Raw genomic sequence first — 6,124 nt, 5'->3', positions numbered from 1 at the left:
GGAAGACGACCTAAGTCACGGTGTACGGGGGGGGGGGGGGGGCGATAAACCCCTTCGGGACCTGAGCTGGTCCAACAGGTACAGTCTTAGCTGGAACCTCCTCAGCAAAATCCACCTGAGGCTCCACTATTGGTGTTGCTACTTGAGCTCTAGGCTGAGCTCTTCTACTGCCTCGGCCTCTGGCACGACCTCGACCTTTGCACCTTGTAGGAGCTGCTTCTGGGGGCTCCAGCTGCTGTCCAACTGAAGATGCAGTACGTGCTCTTGCCATCTGCGAGAGAACAAGAGTAGAAGAGTTCAATTATAAATGAGAGAATAAAATCGCGCGACCGGGAAGAATAGAAGTGAAATTTGTTCCTAAACTTCATAGCCTCTGAAAGATAAGTACAAACGTCTCTTTATCGATCCTCCAGACTCTACTAAGCTTGCTCGTGACTTGTCAGACGTAGGAAACCTAGTGCTCTGATACCAATTTGTCACGACCTGGAATCCCCACCTTCGATACCGTGATGGCGCCTAACATTTCACGTGCTAGGCAAGCCAATGTTAGAGATTCTTTAAGCCAATTTTAATCAATTCAAATAAATAAAACCAATTAAACTGAAATGAAACCAATAGGAAACACGGATGACATTAAAACTGATAATATCTATGTACAGCCCGGATCTAGAGTCACAAGTTCACGAGCTTCTAGAGTTTGAAATAAGTACAACTGTCTTGAATGACAAGAACAATAAATAGGGGGAAGGTGGAAGGGGACTTCAAGGTTTGTGGATGCCAGCCCATCTACCTCGAGTTTCCAAAAGCAAATCCGAGCTGATACACCTCGCAGGCAGCTGGGACTAGTACCAAAATCTGCACAAGAAATGCAGAGTGCAGTATGAGTACAACCGACCCAATGTACTCCGTATGTGTCGAGCCTAACCTCGATGACATAGTGACGAGGCTATGACAGGACACCCACGTAAATAAACCTATGTAGATAACAATATACGTACGACATAACAACAGGTAAAGGCTAAATATGTATTATTGCGAGGGGACATGCGAAAAGGGTACAAGATACGATATCTACAGCAGGGCATGATAACAAGAAACAGTCAATAATCCTTTAACCAGTAAAATAAATAAACATAATGAATAAAACTGCGTGACATCACCCTTCGTGATTTTACTCTCAACCTTACTATAAAATAGTAATAACAGCACGGCATCACCCTTCGTGCTCTTACTCTCAATTTCATCATGAATCAATAGATACGGCACGACATCTCCCTTCGTGCATTAACATTCAAATACGGCATGACATTACCCTTCGTGCATTAAATTCATATATGACACACATTGCCCTCCGTGCATTAACTCTCAAATATGGCACGACATCACCATTCGTGCATTAACTCTCAAATAAGGCACAACATCACCCTTCGTGCATTAACACCCTCCCTTACCATATAACAATGAACATATAACAACAGGGAGATAGAATAAACAAGAACAAGTCTTACGTCAACAATGGTTCCACAATACCAACCTGAACTTCAGAAACAATACTCAATTATCATATATAGCCCATAAACGTGGAAAGAACGATCAATTTAATATTTAACTAGTCTAAACATGGATATCATGATAAAACAAAGCAATAAATTACAAGAACCAAGTCCCACTCGCATGCTTTAGCCCAACAATAACGCATAAGTACTCGTTACCTCACATATACGTTGTACCCAATAATTGAACAAGTACCAAATAGGCAAACAAGTCCTAATCCCTCAAGTCAAGGTTAACCACGACACTTACCTCGCTCTAAGGATCAACTCAAAGCTCAACCACGGCTTTGAATTGCAAACAAGCTTCTGAACCAACAAAATCTAGCAAATTATCAACCAAACAGTTCAAAATAAGCCTTAGGAACTACTTACGATTGCAAAAGATTCAATTTATGTCATTATTGAAAAAGTCAACAAAGTCAACTCCCGAGCCTACTTGGTCCAAACCCGAAATTCGTACCAAAAACCAATTACCCATTCATCCTCGAGCCCGGTTATGTAATTTTTTTCAAAATCCAATCTCAATTTGAGATCTAAATTCTAATTTTACAAAAATCCCTAATTCTATCCAAACCCTCAATTTCCGCCATGAAAATCCTAGATTTTTGGCTGAAACCTTATGAAATTAAATGGAAAAGTGAAAGAAAGTAGGCTAGAATCATATGCCAATGAATTGGGGAAGAAGAGCTCTTGAGAAAATCACCTCTAGGGTTCTCTAGGTTTGAAATTTTGAAAGAATGAGAAAAATCCCGTCTAACTCAATTTTACCCAACTGCAGATGTCGCAATTGCGATAACTTGTTCGCAAATGCGAACATCGCTATTGCGAGAAAGAGGTCGCAATTGCGAACTCCTCTCAGAATCCAGTAATCGCAATTGCGATGAAATGGTCGCAAATCCGAACCCTGATGCCCTCGCAAATGCGAACCCTTCTTCGCAAATGTGAAGTTCCTCAAAACTATGCTGAGTAGCAATATCGCAAAAGCAGAAATGAGCAAGTTCGCAATTGCGAACTTTACCTCGCAATTGCGAGCCTGATCTCGCAAATGCGAGATCTGCAGCTGACACCATAAACTAAAAGCATCAGCTATGATTCTAAGTCCAATTTCACTTTGTAGCCTATTTAAAACTCACCTAGCCCTCGGGGCTCCAAACCAAACATGAACACAAGTCCAAAAATATCATACGGACTTGCTCACACAATTAAATCGCCAAAATAACACCTAGAACTACGAATCGGACACCAAATAAAATGAAATTTTCAAGAAAACTTTAGAATTGCTATATTAACAACCGGACGTCCGAATCACGTCAAACTAACTTCGTTTATCACCAAATTTGATAGACAAATCATAAATATAGTAACGACCTATACCGAGTTCTGGAACCAAAATATGGACCCGATATCAATAAAGTCAAACATTGGTCAAATCTTTAGATTCATTAAACCTTTAAACTTTCAAATTTCGACAAAAAGCGATAACTCGAGTTAGGGACCTCCGAATTTGATTTCAGGCATAAGCCCAAGTCCCAAATCATGATACGGACCCACCGAGACCGTCAAGGCACGGATCCGGGTCACTTTGCTCAAAAAGTTGACCGAAGTCAACCGAAAGGGATTTTAAGGCAAAATTTCATATTTTTTAAAATTTTAACGTAAAAGCCTTGCGGAATATACCTGGACTGCAATGCAAATTGAGGAAGCCTTAAAGAAGTTATTGGAGGCTTCGAAACACAGATTTAAGGTTTAAAACTCTAGATGACCTCTCGGATCACACACCAACTGACAAAAAACCGTAATTATATGACAATTATACTTTGAAAAAAGATATAAAAGTTGCATGACGCATTAATCGCGTTCTTCTCCATCACTCCGTCCCTGTCACGACCCCGATTCGCCCTCCGTGAACCATCGTGACGGTACCTAGTCTCTACAACTAGGTAGCCTAAATTGCGGAAGAAAACCAAAATTTGCGGAAGTAAAACAATTTAAAACAGAAATAAAGGAATAAACAACGTTTAAATGTGCCGCTCGGCATACACCATATTTAATTCTCAAAAACCAACACCTAAATCCAAGACTCAGAAACCCATGAATCACAAGCTAAGAAGTACTACATAGCTCTAACTCCAGAATGTCTAACAAGAACTGAAATACAGAAGGGCTAATACTAAACAACAAGAGTAGAAAGAGACTCCTCGGTCTGCGGACGCGACAGATATACCTCGAAGTCGCTATAGCAGTCGCCTCGCCTCAGGGGTGGTAGGACTGAGTCGAAGTACCTGGATCTACACATGAAAAACATGCGCAGGAAGGGCATGAGTACACCACAGCGTGACTCAGTAAGTGCCAAGCCTAACCTCGGTTGGGTAGTGACAAGGAAGGTCAAGGCCATACTAAGGTTAAATAAGATATAAGGTTTAGCAGTATGAAATAAACAGTGTAAATAAGTAACACAAGATATGAAGGACATCATCAACTATTACAGAGGCAAGTAAAACACAGTAAGAGAATACAACTCAGCTCCAAGATAACAACCGGCGATCTCCCAGGATACCGTCCTGTAGTCCCCAAATATAAATATCATATCCAGTGGATCTCTCGGGTGCAGTCCCGTAGTCCGACTCATAAATGCGCGGGAATCTACCGGAATACCACATCCGTAGTCCCAAATATAAATACTCAGCACTGGGGAATCTACTGGGTGCAATCCCATAGTTCCAATGTAAAAGTGTAGGGGGATCTCCCGGAATGCAATTCCGTAGTCCCAAAGTAAACATACAGGGGAGCTCCTGGGATACCGTCTCGTAGTCCCAAAGTAAATACACAGCAGCAACAAGAACTCAATTCAATCAATTTCAGACCAACGTCAGACAGATAATTCTAACCTAGCATGCTTCACGTAATACAAATAAGGCAGTTAAGTCAAATAGAACAATTTAAGCTAACAGCAGGCTAAATTTCCAAGTAGTGTAAGCAAGAAAGGAAGAGCACAATTCAAGGCTATTTTTAATGAAATAAAAATCGGATTTCCAACAATTAGCGCAAGTACGCGCTCGTCACCTCACGTACAAGGCATTTCAATTATCACAATATCAATCCTAAGGGGAAAGGTCCCCCACTCAAGGTTAGACAAGCCACTTACCTCGAACCGGCTCAAATGTCAACCCGAAACATGTTCTTGCCACGAGTATCTGACTCCAAATGGCCCAAATCTAATCAATTAAATTACATAATGTAAATAACACTTCAAGTAACTGATTCTACAATCAAATTCTAAGCTAATACCCAAAATTAGGTAAAATGACCAAAATGCCCCTCAGGCCCACGTCTCGGAATCGGGTAAAATTTACATTTTCGAAATCGTCATACTCTCACAAGTCTATGCATAACATGGACACTGAAATCGGAGTTCAATTGGCCCCTCAAATACCCCTTTTAAGGTCTCTTAAACTCAAGCCCTAATTACCCACTTTCTCACAAGTTTTCCACCACTAATTAGGTCTTTAATCACATAAAAACGAGTTATGAAGTCAAAAATGTTACCTCCAAGTGATTCCCCTTGAATCCCTCTTCAAAAAGCTCCAAAATCGCCTAACAATGGAGGAAACTAGGCTAAAATTCGCGAAATAACCCTTTTAAAATATTCTGCCCAGGTATTTTAGTTCCTTCTTCGTGAACGCGGTCAAGGCCTTGCATTCGCGAAGAACAAAATGACGTTGACCAAAAGTCCTCTTACGCGAACGCGACACGGACCACGCGAACGCGATGCTTCCACGGACCAACCCTTCGCGAACGCGTTACACCTCTCGCGGATGCGAAGGCAAAAATTCCATCAACTCCCACTGACTCTTCGCGAATGCGAGGGTCCACTCGCGAACGCGAAGAGTAAATATCTGCAACAGCTGAACCTGCAATTCTGCAATTTTTTTACAACTTAAAATGATCCGTTGAGCATCCGAAACACACCCGAGGCCCCCGGGACCTCAACCAAAGGCATCAACGCATCCTAAAACCTTATTCAAACTTGTTCCAATCTTCGGAATGCTAAAAACAACATCAAAACACCCATTTCGCATCGGATTCAAGCCTAAGAACTCCAAAATCTTCTAATTTATGCTTTTGATCAAAAACCCAACCAAACCCCGTCCGAATGACCTGAAATTTTGCACACACGTCCCAAATGACATAACGGAGCTACAACAACTCTCGGAATTCCATTCCAACCCTCGGATTAAAAACTCACTATCGAACCGGAAACTTCAAAATTCGACCTTTCGGCATTTCAAGCCTAAATTAGCTACGGACCTCCAAAACACAATCCGACCATGCCCCTAAACCCGATATCACCTAACGGAGCTAACGGAACCCTCGGATTTCTATTCCGAGGCCTTCTTCACACTGTTCCGACTACGGTTAACTTTCCAACACTTAAGCTCTCATTTAGGGACTAAGTGTCCCAAAACTCTCCGAAACTCAAAACCGAACATCCCGGCAAATCAAAATAGCAGAAATAAACTTGGGGAAAGCAGTTAATAGGGGATCAGGGCGTAAATTCTAAAAACGATCGG

The sequence above is a fragment of the Nicotiana attenuata genome, chromosome 7 (genome assembly GCF_001879085.1).
Source record: "Nicotiana attenuata strain UT chromosome 7, NIATTr2, whole genome shotgun sequence".
In the NCBI taxonomy this organism is placed as follows: domain Eukaryota; kingdom Viridiplantae; phylum Streptophyta; class Magnoliopsida; order Solanales; family Solanaceae; genus Nicotiana; species Nicotiana attenuata.
This window is presented reverse-complemented; position numbering follows the sequence as displayed.